We start from the raw sequence: 24386 nt of genomic DNA on the forward strand, positions 1-24386 counted from the left end.
ACATCTCTGTGGTAGTTTAGATATTGTGATATCTAAAGCATTTCTACAAGCATTTCAAGGTCAAGGAGTGGCCTAGCCAGTCTCCAGACCTGAAATCAATAGAAAATCTTAGCTGAAACTCAATGTTGCCCAGCGACAGCAAGAAACCTTATTGATCTGGAGAAGATACAGTGGGAAAAAAAGTATTTAGGCATCCACAAATTGTGCAAGTTCTCCTACTTAAAAAGATGAGAGAGTCCTGTAATTGACATCATAGGTATATCACAACAATGAGAGTCAAAATTGAGAAAACAAATCCAGAAAATCACCTTGTCTAATTTGGCAACATTTTTTTTTAAATTATGGTAGAAAATAAGTATTTGGTCATTAAGAAAAGTTCATCTCAATATTTTGTTATATATCCTTTGTTGGCAATGACAGTGATCAAACGTTTTCTGTAAGTCTTCACAAGGTTGGCACACACTGTTGGTGGTATGTTGGCCCATTCCTCAATGCAGATTTCCTCTAGGGCAGTGATGTTTTGGGCCTATCGCTGGGCAACACGGACTTTCAATTCCCTCCAAAGGTTTTCTATGGGGTTGAGATTTGGAGACTGGCTAGGCCACTCCAGGACCTTCATATGCTTCTTACAAAGCCACTCTTTCATTGCCCTGGTGGTGTGCTTTGTGTCATTATCATGCTGAAAGACCCCTCCATGTTTCATCTTCAGTGCCCTTGCTGATGGAAGGAGGTTTACACTCAAAATCTCATGATACATGGCCCCATTCATTCTTTCATGTACACGGATCAGTCATTCTGATCCCTTTGCAGAGAAACATCCCCAAAGCATGATGTTGCCACCCCCATGCTTCACAGTAGGTATGCTTTTCTTTGGATGCAACTCAGCATTCTGTCTCCTCCAAACAGGACGAGTTTTGTTTCTAGCAAACAGTTCTAATTTGGTTTCATCAGACCATATGACATTCTCCCAATACTCTTCTGGATAATCCAAATGCTTTCTAGCAAACTTCAGACAGGCCCTGGACATGTACTGGCTTAAGCAGGGGGACACATCTGGCAATGCAGGATCTGAGTCCATGGCGGTGTAGTGTGTTACTGATGGTAGCATTTGTTATGGTGGTCCCAGTTATATACAGGTCATTCACTAGCTCCCCACGAGTGGTTCTGGGATTTTTGCTCACCGTTCTTGTGATCATTTTGACCCCACAGGGTGAGATCTTGCATGGAGCCCCAGATCGAGGGAGATTATCAGTGGTTTTGTATGTCTTCCATTTTCTTATTTCTTGCCTATTGCAGATTCAGTCTTCCCAGCCTGGTGCAGGGCTACAATTTTGTTTCTGGTGTCCTTCTACAGCTCTTTAGTCTTCATCATAGTGGAGTTTGATGTATGACTGCTTGAGGTTGTGGACAGGTGTATTTTTTTTACTGATAACAAGTTCAAACAGGTGCCATTACTACAGGTAATGAGTGCAGGACAGAGGAGCCTTTTAAAGAAGAAGTTACAGGTCTGTGAGAGCCAGAAATCTTGCATGTTTTTAGTTGACCAAATACTTATTTTCTACCATAATTTGCAAAAAAACTCTTGCCAAATCAGAGAAGGTGATATTCTGGATTTGTTTTCTCAATTTTGACTCTCATAGTTGTGGTCTACCTATGATGTGAATTACAGGTTTCTCTCATCTTTTTAAAAGGGAGAACCTGCACAACTGGTGGCTGACTAAATACTATTTTTCCCCACTGTATGTATATGGGAGAGTGGGCCAAAATCCCTGCTGCAGTGTGTGCACACTTGGTCAAGAACTACAGGAAACGTCTGACCTCGGTAACTGCAAACAAAGGTTTCTGTACCAAATATTAAGTTATGTTTTTAAGTCCGCAAGGACAGGGTCCTCTCTCGTCTGTACCAGTCTGTCATCATAAATTTGTGTACTGTAAATGATATCTATAACCCTGTATGTAACCCCTTTCTCATGTACAGCACCATGGAATTAATCGTGCTATATAAATAAATAATATTAATAATGTTTTCTATTGTATCAAATACTTATTTCATGCAATAAAATGTAAATAAATTATGCAAAAATCATGCAATGTAATTTTCTATCTCTCACAGTTGAAGTGTTCCTATGATAAAAATTACAGACTTTTCCATTCTTTGTAGGTGGGAAAACTTGCAATTTTGGGAGTGTATCTGTTAGGTCTCGAGTTCCCGCTTCTGCACAGGGGGAATCTCGAGCCGTCTCCGCTGCGGTCCCCCATTCCTATCCAGCCGCAGTGGAGCCTGCTCAGCAGGGACGTCGGTCCCGGCGTCTTGCTCGATCTCACTCTGTTCAGAGAGTTACTGCTGCTTCTTCAGTTCCTGCCATTAAAGTCAGTGCTGGTCAGCAGCGAGTGGACTTCTCTGGGACTAAGTCCTTGTCTGCGCACACTGAGCATGCCCAGGGCAAGATCTCCTGTTGGAGATCGAGGGTCATGTGCTCAGACTCTGCAGCGCATTCTATTGGTCCTCTTGGCAGGTCTTGGAAGGGCAAAGTTTCTGTGGCCACTTCCTGTCCTGCAACTATATAAACTGCGCATGACCGCACGGCCATGCGCTAGTGTACAATTTAATACGTGTGTTTGTTGTGAGTGCAAGTCGTTCTTTAAATACCCCTACCCTATTGTATGACTGTTCGCGTATGGTGTATGGCTGCTATCTAGCGCCCGACTAATCACTCAACGTGTCACACACGTATCAGCGTCTATTGCTGTGACCGCCAGTGCGGTGCCACGCGCCAGTGTGCGCTTCCTGACCCACGTCTGGGTGCTTTGTGGTACCTGCCAGCACGGCACAGTTCGCACTTCGGTGCTATAATTATATATTTCCTTACACACCCAGTAGCGGTGTAGTGCCAGCAAGGGTCTAATCGGACTACAATCCCTGTTGGGGTTAAGTTCGCTGACCACTTGCTCGCACTCTATGTGCGGTACTGCGGTCCTGTGACGCAACAGGATCGCTTTCTTCACGCTGGGTGAGGTTTAACCCACGCGTGTATACTTTTGGATACCGCCATATAGTCTGTCATTTCCTAGCAGCAGGTTTCACCTGCACGGTGGACCCCGGACTGCGAACGCATCTATATCATCTCTCTTGGTGCGTTCCGCCAGTCTTAACATTACACTAGCGCCAGGGTCTGGCTAGTGATGACAGACAAACAGCAATCTCTGCGGTATATTCTGCAGCTGGAGGGTAGGTTGGCGGCTCTCGAGAGCGCGACTTCAGCTGTGGATGTTACTGCAGTAGCTGTACAGGCTGCCAGCGTGGCTGCAGCTACTATGTCCATTGCCACCCCTGTTCCGACACTATCTCGCCTCCCGCTGCCAGAAAAATTTTCTGGTGATAGCAAGTTTTGTAGGGGATTTGTGAGTCAGTGCTCTATTCACCTCGAGCTCCTGGCTGCACGTTTTCCCACAGAGCGGGCTAAGGTGGGATTTATTCTGTCTCTATTGTCGAACAGGGCGTTGGAATGGGCTACGCCGCTGTGGGAGCGTGGCGATCATGTGGTGCAGAGTGCTCCGCTGATTCTGAGCGCTCTGAAACAGGTCTTTTTAGGACCTCAAGTCACCCATTATACTGCGCTCCAATTGCTGGCATTAACTCAGGGTGAGTCCTTGGTCAGTCATTTTGCCGTCCAATTCCGCACCTTAGCATCTGAGCTGGATTGGTCGGATAAAGCTCTTATCCCCATATTTTGGAGGGGCTTGGCTGACCACGTAAAGGACGCTTTGGCCACTAGGGAGATTCCTGCCACACTGGAGGAGTTAATAACTGTCTCCACTCGAATTGACCTCCGTTTTAACGAGCGGAGGTTAGAGCGAGCCCAGTGTAGGCAGAGGTTTCGGCTGGCTCCTACTTTCGCCAAACCTCTGGAATCTCCGGTCCTGGTTCCTGAGCCACATGAGGCCAGGGAAGTGTCACAAGCAGGATCTAAGTCCCGGACCGCTTGTGCACTCAGGGTCTGTCATGTTTGCCTGCAGTCAGGACATCTAGCCACCAGATGTCCTCAGCGGTCGAGGAAACGTCAGCGTCTAGTGGTAGTAGGTGGAGGTACACTAGACACGGCGACGTTTGCCTCTAAGTTGTCCTTTAAGGGGACAATTACTATTGGCTCATTCTCCCACTCGGTAGAGCTCTGCGTGGATTCTGGGGCGGAGGGCAATTTTATGTCTTCTGCCTTCGTCCAACGTCACGCAATACCCCTGGTAATGCTTGCTCAACCAGTAACGGTGCGAGTGGTGAATGGGTCGACATTGCCCTCACAGATAACACACCAGACCATCCCTTTTACTCTGTCCATGTCGCCATCTCATCAGGAGATAATTTCTCTGCTCGTCATTCCGGAAGGAATTGATGAGGTCCTGTTGGGAATACCTTGGCTACGCTACCACTCTCCTCATATCGAGTGGTCCTCAGGCAGAATTCTGGGTGGGGGTGAATCTTGTGGGGGTAGATGTCAGAGGGAGTGCGTTCAGGTTGCTACTACTGAGGTACCCACAGATCTATCCTCTCTCCCCAAGCAGTATTGGTCTTATGCAGACGTGTTCTCCAAAAAGGCGGCGGAGGTCCTTCCGCCTCATCGCCCCTATGACTGTCCTATTGATCTCTTGCCTGGTGCTGAGCCTCCCCGGGGTCGAGCTTATCCGCTATCTCTCCCGGAGATGGAGGCAATGTCACAGTACATCCAGGAAAATCTGGCAAGAGGATTCATTAGGAAGTCAGTGTCACCTGCTGGGGCAGGGTTCTTCTTCGTGCAGAAGAAGAATGGGGAATTGCGCCCATGAATAGACTACAGGGGTCTTAACGCCATCACCGTTAAGAATAAGTATCCTTTGCCCTTGATATCTGAGTTATTCGATAGACTTCGGGGAGCAAGGGTATTTACTAAATTAGATCTGCGGGGTGCTTACAACCTGATTCGCATCCGTGAGGGGGACGAATGGAAGACGGCCTTTAACACCAGGGATGGGCACTATGAATATCTGGTGATGCCCTTCGGGCTCTGTAATGCCCCAGCCGTTTTCCAAGACTTTGTGAACGATATCTTCCGGGATATGCTTTCCACCTCGGTCGTAGTCTATCTGGATGATATTCTCATCTACTCTCCAGATATTGACTCCCACCGGAGAGATGTTTGCAAAGTCTTCGACCTCCTACGGGCAAACTCCCTCTATGCCAAGTTGGAGAAGTGTATGTTTGAGCAGGAGTCTTTACCTTTCCTGGGCTACATCATCTCGGCCCAGGGATTGGCCATGGATCCTGCCAAACTACAGGCAGTGATGGACTGGCAGGAACCCCATTCTCTGAAAGCGGTGCAGCGCTTTATGGGGTTCATAAATTACTATCGTCAGTTCATCCCCCACTTCTCAACTCTGGAAGCTCCCTTGGTATCCCTCACCAAGAAGGGAGCGAATCCTAAATTGTGGTCCGAAGAGGTCTCCAAGGCCTTCACTTCTATTAAGTCCCACTTTGCTAGCGCTCCCATCTTACATCGTCCCGATGTGGATAAGCCATTCCTAATGGAGGTGGATGCCTCATCCGTTGGTGCAGGAGCAGTCCACTTCGGTGCTATAATTATATATTTCCTTACACACCCAGTAGCGGTGTAGTGCCAGCAAGGGTCTAATCGGACTACAATCCCTGTTGGGGTTAAGTTTGCTGACCACTTGCTCGCGCTCTATGTGCGGTACCGCGGTCCTGTGACGCAACAGGATCGCTTTCTTCACGCTGGGTGAGGTTTAACCCACGCGTGTATACTTTTGGATACCGCCATATAGTCTGTCATTTCCTAGCAGCAGGTTTCACCTGCACGGTGGACCCCGGACTGCGAACGCATCTATATCATCTCTCTTGGTGCGTTCCGCCAGTCCTAACAGTATCAAATGCTTATTTTCCCCACTATATTTCCTGTTTTGAATTAGTCAGAGTTAGGCTATATTCACAAATTCAGTATTTGGTCAGTATTTGACATCAGTATTTGTAAGGCAAAACCAGGATCAGAGCAATAAGAGGATAAATATAATAGACAACACAACTTCTGCATTTTTTACCCACTCCTGGTTTTGGCTTCCAATTACTGATGTGAAATACTGACCAAATACTGAACATGTGAACGTGGCCTTAGAGTTATCGTTACTAAGGTTGAGCGACTTTCTTTTTTAGGATCGAGTCGGGTTTCGCTGAACCCGACTTTCTAAAAAGTCGGGTCAAGTGAAATTGTCCGATTATCTCAAAAAGTCGGGGATTAACCGAAACACGAAACCCAATGCAAGTCAATGGGGAAGCATAGTCGGCAGTGAGTGGAGGTCAGGAAAACACCTACAGTGCCCATTTTAATGGCAAAAACATCCATTCTTGTTACTGAAGCTTGTCAATCTTAATTTACCTTCTAATAATAGTTAGGCATTGGAAATTGGGGGTCATTTGGCTAAAGTTGTGGGGGGTAGGGCTGGTTCAAGTAATTAGTGGGCCCAGGAAATGTGGAGTACGTCACGGCGGTGGAGCAGGGACAGGTAAGTATTTTAACTTTGCAAGTGCTGTGATCCTGAGCAAGCAGGGGGGCCACTCGTTCGCATTGGCACTGGCACAGGGCCCCTCAAAATACGGCGATGTGTTTGCACGGCGGGGGCGCCTCCCACCAGCAGCGACACTTTTGCGTACTATGAGGAGCCATGTGCCAGTGACGTCGCCAACGAGTATGCCCCCCCACCTGATGAAGGAACCTGCACTTTCATCTGCACCTTCCTCTTTGTCCCCGTGTAAGGTGGTATAGTATGCGGGAAGGGGAACCTGACTTTCAGCAGGGTCACATTCTGGCTGTGTAGCGTGCAAGGGGAATGTAGTGGTCTGGGTCAATGTACCAGCAGACTCATCTAGCACTGGCTGGGCAATGGGCAGGATGAGGAGGATACACAGATATAGGCCCAAATAATAAAGTGGGCTATATGTAGTTCAAAATTGGTAACAGGACTAACCAGGCGGCATTGCTTTGTTCAGTGGAGGACAACTGTAATGAGAGGCTGACACAGTGAGTAGGCCCAAATAAGTAAGTAGGCTAAATGCAGTTCAAAATTGGTAACAGTAGTAAACAGGCGGCACTGCTTTGTTCAGTGGAGGAGAATAGCAAGGAGCGGCAGACACCGTTAGTTGGCCCCAACCAAACTAGTAGGCCACATGCAGTTTAAAATTTGGAAATATAGGCCGAAAGCCTGAAGATTGAAGGTCAGCTTTGTTCAGTGGAGGAGAAAAGCAAGGAGCGGCAGACAACGTTAGTAGGCCCCAACCAAACTAGTAGGCCAAATGCAGTGAAATATCTGATATAGGCCGAAAGCCTGAAGATGGAAGCTCAGCTTTTTTCCTTGGAGGACAACACCAAGGAGCGGCAGACACCGTTAGTGGGGCCCAACCAAACTAGTAGGCCAAATGCAGTTTAATATTAAAAATATAGGCCGAAAGCCTGAAGATTGAAGCTCAGGAAAGTAAACCAGGAGAACACCTAGGAGCGGCAGACACCGTTAGTGGGGCCCAACCAAACTAGTAGGCCAAATGCAGTTTAATATTAAAAATATAGGCCGAAAGCCTGAAGATTGAAGCTAAGGCAAAAAAAACAGGAGAACACGAAGGAGTGGCAGACACCGTTAGTAGGCCCGAACCAAACTAGTAGCCCAAATGCAGTTTCCCATTAAAAATATAGGCCGAAAGCCTGAATATCGAAGCTCAGGAAAACAAACCAGGAGAACACCAAGGAGCGGCAGACACCGTTAGTAGGCCCCAACCAAAGTAGTAGGCCAAATGCAGTAAAATATCTGATATAGGCCGAAAACCTGAAGATTGAAGCTCAGCTTTTTTCCTTGGAGGACAACACCAAGGAGCGGCAGACAACGTTAGTAGGCCCCAACCAAACTAGTAGACCAAATGCAGTGAAATATCTGATATAGGCCGAAAGCCTGAAGATTGAAGCTCAGCTTTTTTCCTTGGAGGACAACACCATGGAGCGGCAGACACCGTTAGTAGGCCCCAACCAGACTAGTAGGCCAAATGCAGTTTAAAATTAAAAATATAGGCCGAAAGCCTGAAGATAGAAGCTCAGGAAATGAAACCAGGAGAACACCTAGGAGCGGCAGATACCGCTAGTAGGCCCCAACCAAACTAGTAGCCCAAATGCAGTTTCAGATTAAAAATATCAGCTGTATTGAGTGGCGCAGACAGACACAGGTAGTAGGCCTTAAACTAAAAAGTTGGCTCAATGCAGTTTAAAAAAGGTTACAGGGGTACACGGGCAGCATTGGTGTGTTCAGCGGAGGACAATTGCAAGGAGGGACCGCAGACAGATTTAGTAGGCCTAAAATAAAAAAGTAGGCTCGATGCAGGTTTAAATAGGTTACAGGGGTAACTGAGTGTTTTTGGTTTTACTATTCTCTTTTGTGTCTTCAGGTTTCTTGGTGGTGTGTGAACATGATCATACAGACTTGTTCACTGTGCAAGTAGCCCATGTGTTCCTGTTTCCATAATTGTTCTCTTGTGTCTACAAGACTGGGGAGTTCCACCACTCCTCTTGGGCTATCTGCACAAAAGCTGTTCTACCCTGTATGCACACATGGATTTTTCCTCTCTGAACCCTGTTCACACAGGTTATATACAGATGATCAGGTTTTTAAATACATCAGATAGGGATTGCATACATTAGTTAGGACTGCTCTGATAAGGGTATACCGTGAAGATTGGTAGAGCAGCTTAGTATACATTTTTTGCAAAAAACGTATCAACCAAATACCCTGTTTTTTACATCTTTTACTAGCACTTGCGGATTACTGCAACATTTTTTCAAACTGAGTGTTTTTGGTTTTACTATTCTCTTTTGTGTCTTCAGGTTTCTTGGTGGTGTGTGAACATGATCATACAGACTTGTTCACTGTGCAAGTAGCCCATGTGTTCCTGTTTCCATAATTGTTCTCTTGTGTCTACAAGACTGGGGAGTTCCACCACTCCTCTTGGGCTATCTGCACAAAAGCTGTTCTACCCTGTATGCACACATGGATTTTTCCTCTCTGAACCCTGTTCACACAGGTTATATACAGATGATCAGGTTTTTAAATACATCAGATAGGGATTGCATACATTAGTTAGGACTGCTCTGATAAGGGTATACCGTGAAGATTGGTAGAGCAGCTTAGTATACATTTTTTGCAAAAAACGTATCAACCAAATACCCTGTTTTTTACATCTTTTACTAGCACTTGCGGATTACTGCAACATTTTTTCAAACTGAGTGTTTTTGGTTTTACTATTCTCTTTTGTGTCTTCAGGTTTCTTGGTGGTGTGTGAACATGATCATACAGACTTGTTCACTGTGCAAGTAGCCCATGTGTTCCTGTTTCCATAATTGTTCTCTTGTGTCTACAAGACTGGGGAGTTCCACCACTCCTCTTGGGCTATCTGCACAAAAGCTGTTCTACCCTGTATGCACACATGGATTTTTCCTCTCTGAACCCTGTTCACACAGGTTATATACAGATGATCAGGTTTTTAAATACATCAGATAGGGATTGCATACATTAGTTAGGACTGCTCTGATAAGGGTATACCGTGAAAATTGGTAGAGCAGCTTAGTATACATTTTTTGCAAAAAACGTATCAACCAAATACCCTGTTTTTTACATCTTTTACTAGCACTTGCGGATTACTGCAACATTTTTTCAAACTGAGTGTTTTTGGTTTTACTATTCTCTTTTGTGTCTTCGGGTTTCTTGGTGGTGTGTGAACATGATCATACAGACTTGTTCACTGTGCAAGTAGCCCATGTGTTCCTGTTTCCATAATTGTTCTCTTGTGTCTACAAGACTGGGGAGTTCCACCACTCCTCTTGGGCTATCTGCACAAAAGCTGTTCTACCCTGTATGCACACATGGATTTTTCCTCTCTGAACCCTGTTCACACAGGTTATATACAGATGATCAGGTTTTTAAATACATCAGATAGGGATTGCATACATTAGTTAGGACTGCTCTGATAAGGGTATACCGTGAAGATTGGTAGAGCAGCTTAGTATACATTTTTTGCAAAAAACGTATCAACCAAATACCCTGTTTTTTACATCTTTTACTAGCACTTGCGGATTACTGCAACATTTTTTCAAACTGAGTGTTTTTGGTTTTACTATTCTCTTTTGTGTCTTCAGGTTTCTTGGTGGTGTGTAAACATGATCATACAGACTTGTTCACTGTGCAAGTAGCCCATGTGTTCCTGTTTCCATAATTGTTCTCTTGTGTCTACAAGACTGGGGAGTTCCACCACTCCTCTTGGGCTATCTGCACAAAAGCTGTTCTACCCTGTATGCACACATGGATTTTTCCTCTCTGAACCCTGTTCACACAGGTTATATACAGATGATCAGGTTTTTAAATACATCAGATAGGGATTGCATACATTAGTTAGGACTGCTCTGATAAGGGTATACCGTGAAGATTGGTAGAGCAGCTTAGTATACATTTTTTGCAAAAAACTTATCAACCAAATACCCTGTTTTTTACATCTTTTACTAGCACTTGCGGATTACTGCAACATTTTTTCAAACTGAGTGTTTTTGGTTTTACTATTCTCTTTTGTGTCTTCAGGTTTCTTGGTGGTGTGTGAACATGATCATACAGACTTGTTCACTGTGCAAGTAGCCCATGTGTTCCTGTTTCCATAATTGTTCTCTTGTGTCTACAAGACTGGGGAGTTCCACCACTCCTCTTGGGCTATCTGCACAAAAGCTGTTCTACCCTGTATGCACACATGGATTTTTCCTCTCTGAACCCTGTTCACACAGGTTATATACAGATGATCAGGTTTTTAAATGCATCAGATAGGGATTGCATACATTAGTTAGGACTGCTCTGATAAGGGTATACCGTGAAGATTGGTAGAGCAGCTTAGTATACATTTTTTGCAAAAAACGTATCAACCAAATACCCTGTTTTTTACATCTTTTACTAGCACTTGCGGATTACTGCAACATTTTTTCAAACTGAGTGTTTTTGGTTTTACTATTCTCTTTTGTGTCTACAGGGGTACACAGGCAGCATTGGTGTGGTCAGCGGAGGACAATTGCAAGGAGGGACCACAGAGACTTAGTAGGCCTAAAATTAAAAAAGTAGGCTCGATGCAGGTTTAAATAGGTTACAGGAGTACACAGGCAGCATTGGTGTGGTCAGCGGAGGACAATTGCAAGGAGGAACCACAGACATACTTAGTAGGCCTAAAATTAAAAAAGTAGGCTCGATGCAGGTTTGAATAGGTTACAGGGGTACACAGGCAGCATTGGTGTGGTCAGCGGAGAACGATTGCAAGGAGGGACCGCAGACAGACTTAGTAGGCCTAAAATATAAAAAGTTGGCTCGATGCAGGTTTAAATAGGTTACAGGGGTACACAGGCAGCATTGGTGTGCTCAGCGGAGGACAATTGGAAGGAGTGTCTGAGTTAGTTAGTATGCCAAAATAATAAAGTGAGGATAATGTCTGGCAAAAAAAACAATTCACAAATTAACAGGTTGCATACCTAGGTCCAGGGGTGGGCTCCTCTGCTGACTTGTAGACAGTGGTATTTGGTGCAAAGTATTAACTGGTGTAAATGTAGGACATGGCCCCTGAATATTTTTACTAGCATCATACATGTCAACAAATTGGTATTGGCAGAGCCATTGAAGGATTTAACCACACAGGCTAAACAGTGGTGGAGCGGTGAGAGATAATTTTGCAAGTGATAGAGCACTGTTTTAGATGGGGGGAACACTCTCTCGTGAGCGGCGGTACTGGCCCAGGGCCCCTCATGTTACGGTGGTGTGTCTGACATTGGGTGCGCACCACCACCGCCAGAGACACTTCATTGTACTATGAGGGACCCTGTGCCACGGCCGTCGCCCAAAAGTGGGCACACCCACCTCTTCAGCCAAACGGCACTCACAAGGGTGCTTGCGCCAAGTGGTGACCACGGCCCCGTGTGGGGAGTCAGCCCATTTAGGGAGGTGTAAAAATGGCATATGCTGGACATACAGAAGCTGTAAATGGAGAAATTGGAGCAGTCAGTAAGACCAGTCCAAAAGCAAGACATTTTTACAGGAAAGCTAGGTGTCAGCAGGGAAAGGTGGGGCAAAAAAATTAGAAATCCATAACTGGTTCATTTTAATGAAGGATAGATCATCAACATTTTGGGTAGCCAGACGACTCCTTTTTTCGGTCAGTATTGACCCAGCAGCACTGAAGACTCTTTCTGATAGCACACTAGCTGCTGGGCAAGCAAGCTCCTGCAATGCATATTCTGCCAATTCAGGCCAGGTGTCTATTTTGGATGCCCAGTAAGGCTACGTTCACATTAGCGTTGCGCGCCGGTGCGTCGGCGATGCAACGGCGACGCAACGCGCGACGCACCAAAAACGCGTGCAAAAACGCTGCGTTTTGCGACGCGTGCGTCGTTTTTTGACGAAAATCGGACGCACGAAAAATGCAACTTGTTGCATTTTCGTGCGTCCGACGCTAGCGACGCACATGTTGAAAAACGCAAACAAAAAAACGCACGCGTCCCCTATGTTAAACATAGGGGCGCGTCGCCGCTGCGTCGCCGACGCAACAGCGATGCACATTAGCGTAACGCTAATGTGAACGTAGCCTAATCAAATGGGAATGACGGTTGAGGGAGAACATCGATAAGGGAGGAAAAATAGTTAGTAACCATACTGGACAAATGTTGTCTCCTGTCACTTTGAATTGATGCTACAGTACCTGTCCTGTCTGCGGTCATTGTGAAATCACTCCACAACCTGGTCATAAAACCCCTCTGTCCAACGCCACTTCTGATTTGTGCACCTCTAACACCTCTGCCATGCTGCCCCCTGCAGCTCGTGTAAGAACCATCACCGCCACTGTGTGCTGGGAATGCCTGAACCAAATGGTCTACAAGAGTTGCTTGTTTGGTAGCCAATATTTGCTCAAGGTTCTCATGTGGCATGATATTTTCCAATTTCCCTTTATAGCGTGGATCCAGGAGGCAGGCCAACCAGTAATTGTCATCGGTCATCATTTTGATAATGCAGGGGTCCCTTTTTAGGATACGCAAGGCATAATCCGCCATGTGGGCCAATGTTCCAGGTGTCAATTCACTGCTTGTGCTGGGTTGAGGAGCACTTTCTGGCAAATCAACATCACTTGTCTCCCTCAAAAACCCTGTACCTGACCTTGCAACGCCACCAGTTTCTATTGCCCCCTGAGAAGCTTCCTCCTACCATAAATATTCATCCCCATCATCCTCATTGTCCTCCTTCTCTTCGTCCACCACCTCATCCAGGAGACTTCCCTGAGCAGACAGTGGCTGACTGTCATCAAGGCTACCCTCGTCCTCGGCTGCAGACGCCTGCTCCTTTATGTGCATCAAACTTTGCATCAGCAGACACATTAGGGGGATGCTCATGCTTGTGATGGCGTCGTCAGCACTAACCAGGCTTGTGCATTCCTCAAAACACTGAAGGACTTGACACAGATCTTGTAGTTTCGACCACTGCACACCTGACAACTCCATGTCTGCCATCCAACTGCCTGCCCGTGTATGTGTATCCTCCTACAAATACATAACAGCATGCCTCTGTTCGCACAACCTCTGAAGCATATGCAGTGTGGATTTCCACCTTGTTGCAACGTCGATTATTAGGCGATGCTGGGGAAGCTTCAAAGATCGCTGATGGTTCTGCATACGGCTGGAGTGTACGGGCGAATGGCGGATGTGCGAGCAAAGTCTTTGCACCTTCAGGAGCAGGCGGGTAACCCTGGATAACTTTTCAGGAAGCACTGCACCACCAGGTTCAAGGTGTGAGCCAGGCAAGGAATGTGTTTCAGTTGTGAAAGGGCTATGGCAGCCATAAAATTCCTTCCGTTATCACTGACTACCTTGCCTGCCTCAAGATGTACACTGCCCAGCCATGAATTAGTTTCTTGCTGCAAGAAGTCGGACAGAACTTCCGCGGTGTGTCTGTTGTCGCCCAAACACTTCATTTCCAACACTGCCTGCTCACGCTTCCCACAAGCTGTTCCATAATGGGACACCACGGTTGCAACACTGGCAGCTGTGGAAGGAGTGGTCATGCGACTGCCCTTTGTGGGTGAGCTTTCTCTTCTGGAGGAGGAGGAGGAGGGGCAAATGCCTACAGCCAACTGTTTCCTAGACCGTGGGCTAGGCAGAACTGTGCCACTATGGCTGTCCCCTGTGTACCCTGCATCCACCACATTAACCCAGTGCGCTGTGATGGACACGTAACGTCCCTGGCCATGCCTACTGGTCCATGCATTTGTTGTGAAGTGCACCTTTCTACTGACTGATTGCCTGAGTGCATGGACAATGCAGTCTTTGACATGCTGGTGGAGGGCTGGGATGGCTTTTCTCGAAAAGAAGTGTCGACTGGGTAGGTCATAGCGTGGTACTGCATAGGCCATCAGGGCTTTGAAAGCTTCGCTTTCAACCAAGCGGTAGGGCATCATCTCTAACGAGATTAGTCTAGCAATGTGGGCGTTCAAACCCTGTGTATGCGGATGAGAGGATGAGTACATCCTTTTCCTAAGAAGAGTCTCTTGTAGGGTGAGCTGGACTGGAGAGCTGCATATGGTGGAACTAGCGGGGGTGGTGGTGGACATGGCAGACTGAGAGAGGGTTGGTGATGGTATTCTTGCTGTTGGCCTACATACAGTGTTTCCTACCAAGAACCTGGTGATTCCCTGACTGCTTTGGCCTTGCGATGATACCTCCACATTTGCTGCAGGTGGTGTCGTAAACGGCGGGCTTACAGTGAGGGAAGGAATGTAGCGTTGCTGACTAGCTTCATTGTGAGCGGGTGCAACAACTTTACGGGACGTTTGGTAGTTAGTCAAGGCTTGCAAGTGCATGGTGGTTAAATGTCTACGCATGCAACTTGTATTTAAATTTTTGACATTCTGACCTCTGTTAAAGGTCCTTGAGCATTTCTTACAGATCACTTTGCACCGATCATTCGGATCTTGGTTTAAAAATTGCCAGACTTCACTCTTCCTACTATCGAATACCTTTTCAGGCATTGCACGCTGAGCTACTTTAACCGGATGGTCACGCTGTCCTACAACTGTTTTTGGTTTTGACACACGCTTTTGGCCAGATACGGGCCTGCCAGATGAAAGATGTTGCGATGTTGATGCCTGCTGCGGCTCCTCCTCCTCCACTTCAGAGCTACTGCCAGCGGCACCCTGTTCCCCCAATGGCTGCCAATCGGGGTCAACAACTGGGTCATCTATCACCTCCTCTTCTATGTCCTGTGCACCTTCCTCTGTGTCACCGTGTAAGCCGGTGCTATAGCGTTCGGGACGGGGCACCATAGTCTCATCAGGGTCAGATTCTGGCTCAGTACACTGCAAGGGCAATGTTGTGATCTGAGTCAATGGAACAGCATAAATAATCTAGCTGTGGCTGTGCATCTGTGCACTCCATTTCCGATTCGTCTTGTAATGGGCATGGCCTGTTAATTTCCCTTTCTAACCCAGGCACGGTATGTGTAAAGAGCTCCTTGGAGTAACCCATTGCGTCGCCTGATGCATCCTTCTCTGTTGTTCTGGGTGAAGGACACAAGGAAGCGACTTGTTCCTGACCGGGAGCATTCACTGACGATGCGCTGCTTTTAAATTTTGCACTTTCCGAAGAGGAGGCGAAAGAGCTAGAGGCAGAGTCAGCAAGGAAAGCCAAAACTTGTTCCTGCTGCTCCGGCTTTAAAGGCAGTTTTCCTACTCCCAGAAAAGGGAGCGTTCGAGGCCTTGTGTAGCCAGACGATGACGCTGGCTCAACAACTCGAGACTTAGGTGCTATATTACTTTTCCCAGGTACACCTGATGCTCCACCACCACTACCATCATTACCAGCTGGCAATGACCGCCCACGGCCACGACCTCTTCCACCAGACTTCCTCATTCTTGGAAAAATTTAACCAAACTAACAAACGCTATATGGTACTGTAAAACCAGTTAGAAGGTGTACGTAAACGTGTTGTGAGTTTAAATCTCCCTTTATAGGTGTGTGAGACTGCTGGGAAAATCAGGCCCACTGTATTACACTACACAGTTTGAGTAGCAGAAAGTGGATGACAGATATGTCACAAACAGGACTGACGCAGATGCACTCAGTGGCAATATAAATCTCCCTTTTTTATGCGTGGGAGACAGCAGCAAAAAATCAGGCCCACTGTATTACACTACACAGTTTGAGTGGCAGAAAGTGGATGACAGATATGCCACAAACAGGACTGACGCAGATGCACTCAGTGGCAATATAAATCTCCCTTTTTTATGTGTGGGAGACAGCAGGAAAAAATCAGGCCCACTATATTACACTACACAGTTTCAGTGTCAGAAAGTGGCTGACAGATATATCAAAAAATACAAGGGCTGTAGTACAATTTCAATCTCCCTACAATGATCAAAGGACAAGTATGGCAGCAATAAAAAGGACTGCTGCACACAAGAGTGTGGACAAAGAAACAAGAGAACTGTGCAGAAAAGAAGGAGCAACAGGATTTTTGCTTTGAAAAAAGCAGTTGGTTTGCACAGCGGCGTACAAACAGCAATGCAGCTATAAGGGAGCCTTATAAGCTACAGAGCTGATGCACAGAAATCTAGCCTCCACTGTCCCTGCAAAGAAAAGGTGGTGTTGGACAGTGGAAATCGCTACAGCACAAGCGGTTTGGGGGTTACGCTTTCCTCCCTAACAATATCCCTGCTTCAGACGAAGCTACAGCAACCTCTCCCTATGCTTAGATCGGCAGAAGTAAGATGGCGGTCGGCGTGCATGCCCCTTTAAAGCCCCTGTGACGCTGCAGATAGCAAGCCAATCACTGTATTGCCCTTCTCTAAGATGGTGGGGACTGAGACCTATGTCATCACGCTGCCCACACTCTGCGTCCTCCTTCATTGGCTGAAAAATGGCGCTGAACATGTCATATGAAACGCGACTTTGGCGCGAAGATTGCATGCTGCATGGCCGATCCCACACTGGGATCGGGTCGGGTTTCATGAGACCCGACTTTGCCGAAAGTCGGCGACTTATGAAATTGGCCGATCCGTTTCGCTAAACCCTAATCGTTACCTTTTGAGTAGAGTGTTACTAAAGAAATGAGAGCAGAGAAGCAAAGATAAGGCTGCACCACAGTAAGTGTGAAAAGGAAGGATGTGAATAGTACATTTCTAGACCAACCCCAAAAGTAATACTGTATATGACAGAGTAACTAAAGTATAGTTGATAAGACCTGGGACCAGACCAGAGATCTGGGAAAAAAGTGAAGGAAGCAGCTTTAGTGTATGAGCTGGAAGTCTGGGGAGGTGTCCATGGGTTTGTGGACCCTAAGACAGCAAAGGTAACAGCAAACCAGAGTTCGAATTTAGAGAAACGATAGATTGTTTAGCAGGAGTGGTCTGTAGACAGAAGGAACGAACAGTATTACCAGAAAATCTTATAAATATAATTGTGGCAACAAGTACAATAGTGAAAGCAAGTTTGACTAACTGCTGGCTACTGTAAATGGTATGTGCCCCCACATATAACCTCTAAGACTGTGCCTCTGCTTATTACAAAAGAGATATGATTTGCAAAGACATGTCCCTGCTGTTTTCTCCATGTATGTTATATCCAGTTCATCTGTAAAATCAAGTTTATCTTTATACAATGCACTGCATCCTTTGAAGTTTATTCCTTAAATCTGGGGTTCATGTACCATCTAGCAAGATGTGGCCAAAGTGGAAAACATCTACTGGAAATACCACTATACACTTCTATAGGAACCTATTTTACTGATGTCTAGGGTTGCAGGTTGCAACCGAACACCTCTGCCACTGTGACCCTTACACCACCAAGCCAAAAGAAGTGTAAGCAATAATGTGGCTCTTTTTAAAGTCTAAAACATTCATTGACTCTATCTTCTTACCTCTCATAGGTCAGGTGATCTGAGGTACAAAGGTGGGATGAGGTTTTCTACCAGATGTATTCCTTAAAGGCAGCCACCAACTTAAAAATCTGTTTGTATCCTGTATATTTATCATACTAGCTGGCTTCTAATACTTACGTGCCCTTGTCTTAGAAACAGGCTCAATAAAATCATTTGCATTGGTTTGGAAAAGTGTTTTGCAAAACAAAAGATATATAAGACTAACTTATTCCATTTTATAGTTTACCATTAAAATGAGCAGAACATAAATTTCTATTTTTTGGTGTAAAGGATGACTATTTACATCCATGAGCAAATTACCAACACTTATCAAATGTGAATAGGAAAGCACATTTGTATGACATTTGTCAGTATCAAGAGAATTTACAGCATACAGATAAGATTGTCATCCTATGAATAATGCAGTTTACTTTACGATTGTAATAATATTATTGACAGATGGCAATCACAAAATGCCAATTGATTTTTTTATCTAAATTTCTATTTTTTTATCCTAACAGTAGAATTTTGCAAACAGCAAGCAACATCGTATAATTATGAAACTGCAACAGAATGCAGATTTTTACTTTTACTGGAAAAGTATAGATTCAAAACATTCAAGTACAGATTAAAAGGAAATCTGTCAGTAGATTTGAGTCCACCAAATTGCTGACAGAACAACATAGATTTTGTTGAGTCTAATTTAAACAAATCTATTCTGCTTATGATAATGTGCTGAATCAAAGGAAATAAAGCTTTATTAAAGAACCACGCTAGTGCTTTTTTTATTTTACCGCCGTAGTGGTGCTTCAAATTTAATCTAAGGGTCCGGACCCTACTCTTATACTCACCAATGCTCCAGTCGGTCTCCAGTAGTTTGTAACTTACCAGATCACTCTAGTGTCTCATGTAGCAAGCTGGAGATCACGCTCCAATGCAAGGCAATTAGGGTATGTGCAGAAGATCTGGAAGTGGCAGCACTTTGTACGCAGTGCATGTTCGCTGCGTCCAAAGTGCTGCTGTCTGTTGAACGCAGGTGAATCCACATGTGTTCACTGAGCTGCACGGATTCACCGGATCCAATACATTGTAAGGATGAAATTTCTCCGTAAGAGAAATTGACATGATGCGGTCTTGAAATCCCATCCACTATGCTGTAACATCTAGCCGCTGCGGGTTGGATGCTGCACAACTACCACGAGTCCAACCCACATCGTTTACTGATCATCTGCACATACTTTTAGAGCCTTGTTCTGGCTTTCACAGACTTGCATTGAGAGGTTGTGAATAGTGATGAGCGAGTATGCCTGTGACTCTAGTTTTCCGAGCATGCTCGGGTGTTCTCCAAGTATCTAGGGTGTGCTCGTAGATTATGTTTGAGTCCCCGCAGCTGCATGACTTGCGGCTGCTAGACAGCCTGAATACATGTGGGGACTCCCTAACAAACATTCAATCCCTGTATGTGTTCAGGTTGTCTAACAGCCGCAAATCATGCAGCTGTGGAGACACAAAGATAATCTACGAGCACGCCCAAGATACTTGGAGAACACCCGCGCATGCTCGGAAAACTCGAGTAATGAGCACTCTCGCTCAACACTAGTTGTGAAGTAACTTCTGACATCTGGCGACTCAGAAGTCATGGTCAAAAGATGGTGCTGCAGGATGGAAGCTGTGCTGAAAAAAGATGAAGAAGCCAGAGGATGAGTATAAGACCAGGGGCAAGGAACTTCCTGGAGTGGTGCTTTAAGTCATCCATGTATGCAAGTTAGCAGGGGAATTTAAAAAAAACCCTGAAATATCCTAACTCTTTTGATGTAAACTCTAATTCCTCCCCTCTGCTATTGATTAATGTTGTGAAGGCTAGGGTCACATGATCGTAATTTCTCTCATCCAAGAAAGTCATGCTAACTACACAGCGTGTGAGCATAGTGTGATCCAATTTTCTCTGATGTGGAGAACATGGGGGAAAAAAATGTCTCTATCTTCTGTCACTCAATGAAAATTGGACTCCACTAAGATGTCATCTGGGTGCGGTCCAAATTATTTGACTGACCAATTGAGTTGCATAACCAAATGTGGTCCAAATTACGGATGCAAATCATGAATGATGTGATTTATTCAGACTCGGTTCAAAGAAAAAAATCTTATATATACACGGCCCCATAGAATAACATTGGTCTAAGTGCGATCAACTGTTTTAAACATTCACACTCAGCCCGAAAATATGGTTGTTTGCATGAGCCCGAGAGATGTGCAGCACTGTGGATGAAAAACCTAGCAGACAGTTCCTAATTTGCATGAATGCTCCACTTTTTTCTGAATCGGTTCAGCAGATATCTGTATAACATCTAGAGAACCCAGCTGGCATGCACCGTGTAGAGCAGTCTTAGTTCCTGAGCCCATTGCAGACAATTACTTTTGACATACAGTACATTTATGTCAGATATAAGGAATTAGATACAGATAACATAAAACATATTTTTTTTACAAACTAAAATCAAATTTACTAATAAATATGTTTTTTCTAATCTATTTTTATTTTCTGATTGTAGATTTTTTAAATTCAATTTTGTATATTTTGTTAGGGGGTTGACCCCAGTACCTGATCTGCTGCAATTCTGAGATATGTTTTAAAAGTAGACACATATGATCCAATTCATTATTGCATTTGTGGCTTTTTTTGCGTCAATGGCAATAAATAGGTAAAAGAGGGTCGGGGAGTGTTTTTTTTACATTTAACAGATTTTTCTCTGTATGTGTTTATTAGTTTTGATGACAGGTTAGTAATGGAGGAGTCATATAGACACCTCTCCATTACTAACCCCTGGGCTTGATGCCAACTAACATTACAAACCTAACATCAACACCAAAACCATTTCCCTGCTTGAAAACATACCAGGGCAAGCTGGAAAACCAAGGCTAAGCACCAGAATTGACGCACTTAATGGATATGCGATTTCTGGGGCAGGAGAAGGCTGGTGTTATTTGTCTGAGAGAGGGACAATATCCATGGCATCTTCCCAGCCTATTAATATCAGTCCACATCTGTCTGCTTAGCCTTAGCTTGCTATTAAAAATAGGGAGGACACCATGTCTTTTTTTGACGAGTCCCCCTTTATAATAACCAGTAAAGGATATGTAGACATCTGTGAGCTAATATGCTAATATTAATAGGCTGGGAATGTTTATGAATATTGGCCCCTTCCCAGAATTATAACACCAGCCCCCATCTGTCTGCTTTCCCTCAGCTGGTTAATTAATTTAAGGGGGACCCCACACCATTTTTTAAATTTATTCAATAAATACAAGTAAAAAAAATAAGCACACAAAGCACCGATTATATTCCACTAGCTGTTTAGCACAACAGTATTCAGTTAGTATTTGATCACCTTTCTTTATGGGTTTGCCACACAAAACCTGTTTTTCTGTCACAGCTTACAGCAATACCTTTCTCCTTGGGTGTTGGTGTTTTTACTTTGCTTACTTTACTGATTATGTTCAAACTTACATATTTCTATCTACCTATCTATCTATCTATCTATCTATCTATCTATCGATCGATCTATCTATCTATCTATCTATTGATCTATCTATCGATCTATCTGCTGGCTGCAACCGTCAGTTGTCAGCTTTATCATGGCTGGTTATCAAGAATAGAGGGGTCCCCATTTTACATAGTTACATAGTTACGTAGGTTGAATGAAGACCTAGGTCCATTAAGTTCAACTTTTCTCCATCAATTATACATTTCATCACTAATCTAGCTATAACCCGCAATCTTATGTGTATCATAGAAATTGTCCAGCCCTTTTTTAACCCCTTCAAGACCCAGCCTATTTTGACCTTAAAGACCTTGCCGTTTTTTGCAATTCTGACCAGTGTCCCTTTATGAGGTAATAACTCAGGAACGCTTCAACGGATCCTAGCGGTTCTGAGATTGTTTTTTCGTGACATATTGGGCTTCATGATAGTGGTAAATTTAGGTCAATAAATTCTGCATTTATTTGTGATAAACACGGAAATTTGGCGAAAATTTTGAAAATTTCGCAATTTTCACATTTTGAATTTTTATTCTGTTAAACCAGAGAGATATGTGACACAAAATAGTTAATAAATAACATTTCCCACATGTTTACTTTACATCAGCACAATTTTGGAAACAAAATTTTTTTTTGTTAGGAAGTTATAAGGGTTAAAATTCGACCAGCGATTTGTCATTTTTACAACGAAATTTACAAAACCATTTTTTTTAGGGACCACCTCACATTTGAAGTCAGTTTGAGGGGTCTATATGGCTGAAAATACCCAAAAGTGACACCATTCTAAAAACTGCACCCCTCAAGGTACTCAAAACCACATTCAAGAAGTTTATTAACCCTTCAGGTGCTTCACAGCAGCAGAAGCAACATGGAAGGAAAAAATGAACATTTAACTTTTTAGTCACAAAAATTATCTTTTAGCAACAATTTTTTTATTTTCCCAATGGTAAAAGGAGAAACTGAACCACGAAAGTTGTTGTCCAATTTGTCCTGAGTACGCTGATACCTCATATGTGGGGGTAAACCACTGTTTTGGCGCACGGCAGGGCTTGGAAGGGAAGGAGCGCCATTTGACTTTTTGAATCAAAAATTGGCTCCACTCTTTAGCGGACACCATGTCACGTTTGGAGAGCCCCCGTGTGCCTAAAAATTGGAGCTCCCCCACAAGTGACCCCATTTTGGAAACTAGACGCCCCAAGGAACTTATCTAGATGCATAGTGAGCACTTTGAACCCCCAGGTGCTTCACAAATTGATCCGTAAAAATGAAAAAGTACTTTTTTTTCACAAAAAAATTCTTTTAGCCTCAATTTTTTCATTTTCACATGGGCAACAGGATAAAATGGATCCTAAAATGTGTTGGGCAATTTCTCCTGAGTACACCAATACCTCAAATGTGGAGGTAAACCACTGTTTGGGCACATGGTAAGGCTCGGAAGGGAAGGAGCGCCATTTGACTTTTTGAATGAAAAATTATTTCCATCGTTAGCGGACACCATGTCGCGTTTGGATAGCTCCTGTGTGCCTAAACATTGGCGCTCCCCCACAAGTGACCCCATTTTGGAAACTAGACCCCCCAAGGAACTAATTTAGATGCCTAGTGAGCACTTTAAACCCTCAGGTGCTTCACAAATTGATCTGTAAAAATGAAAAAGTAATTTTTTTTCACAAAAAAATTCTTTTCGCCTCAATTTTTTCATTTTCACATAGGCAGTAGGATAAAATGGATCATAAAATTTGTTGGGCAATTTCTCCCGAGTACGCCGATACCTCATATGTGGGGGTAAACCACTGTTTGGGCACTCGGCAGGGCTCGGAAGAGAAGGCGCGCCATTTGACTTTTTGAATGGAAAATTAGCTCCAATTGTTAGCGGACACCATGTCGCGTTTGGAGAGCCCCTGTGTGCCTAAACATTAGAGCTCCCGCACAAGTGACCCCATTTTGGAAACTAGACCCCCCAAGGAACTTATCTAGATGCATATTGAGCACTTTAAACCCCCAGGTGCTTCACAGAAGTTTATAACGCAGAGCCATGAAAATAAAAAATAATTTTTCTTTCCTCAAAAATGATTTTTTAGCCTGGAATTTCCTATTTTGCCAAGGATAATAGGAGAAATTGGACCCCAAATATTGTTGTCCAGTTTGTCCTGAGTACGCTGATACCCCATATGTGGGGGTAAACCACTGTTTGGGCGCACGGCAGGGCTCGGAAGGGATGGCATGCCATTTGGCTTTTTAAATGGAAAATTAGCTCCAATCATTAGCAGACACCATGTCACGTTTGGAGAGCCCCTGTGTGCCTAAACATTGGAGATCCCCCAGAAATGACACCATTTTAGAAACTAGACCCCCAAAGGAACTAATCTAGATGTGTGGTGAGGACTTTGAACCCCCAAGTGCTTCACAGAAGTTTATAACGCAGAGCCATGAAAATAAAAAAAAAAAATATTTTCTCAAAAATGATCTTTTAGCCTGCAATTTTTTATTTTCCCAAGGGTAACAGGAGAAATTTGACCCCAAAAGTTGTTGTCCAGTTTCTCCTGAGTACGCTGATACCCCATATGTGGGGGTAAATCACTGTTTGGGCACATGCCGGGGCTCGGAAGTGAAGTAGTGACGTTTTGAAATGCAGACTTTGATGGAATGCTCTGTGGGCGTCACGTTGCGTTTGCAGAGCCCCTGATGTGGCTTAACAGTAGAAACCCCCCACAAGTGACCCCATTTTGGAAACTAGACCCCCAAAGGAACTTATCTAGATGTGTGGTGAGCACTTTGAACCCCCAAGTGCTTCATAGAAGTTTATAATGCAGAGCCGTGAAAATAATAAATACGTTTTCTTTCCTCAAAAAT

The sequence above is a fragment of the Ranitomeya imitator genome, chromosome 5, assembly GCF_032444005.1.
Source record: "Ranitomeya imitator isolate aRanImi1 chromosome 5, aRanImi1.pri, whole genome shotgun sequence".
NCBI lineage: Eukaryota > Metazoa > Chordata > Amphibia > Anura > Dendrobatidae > Ranitomeya > Ranitomeya imitator.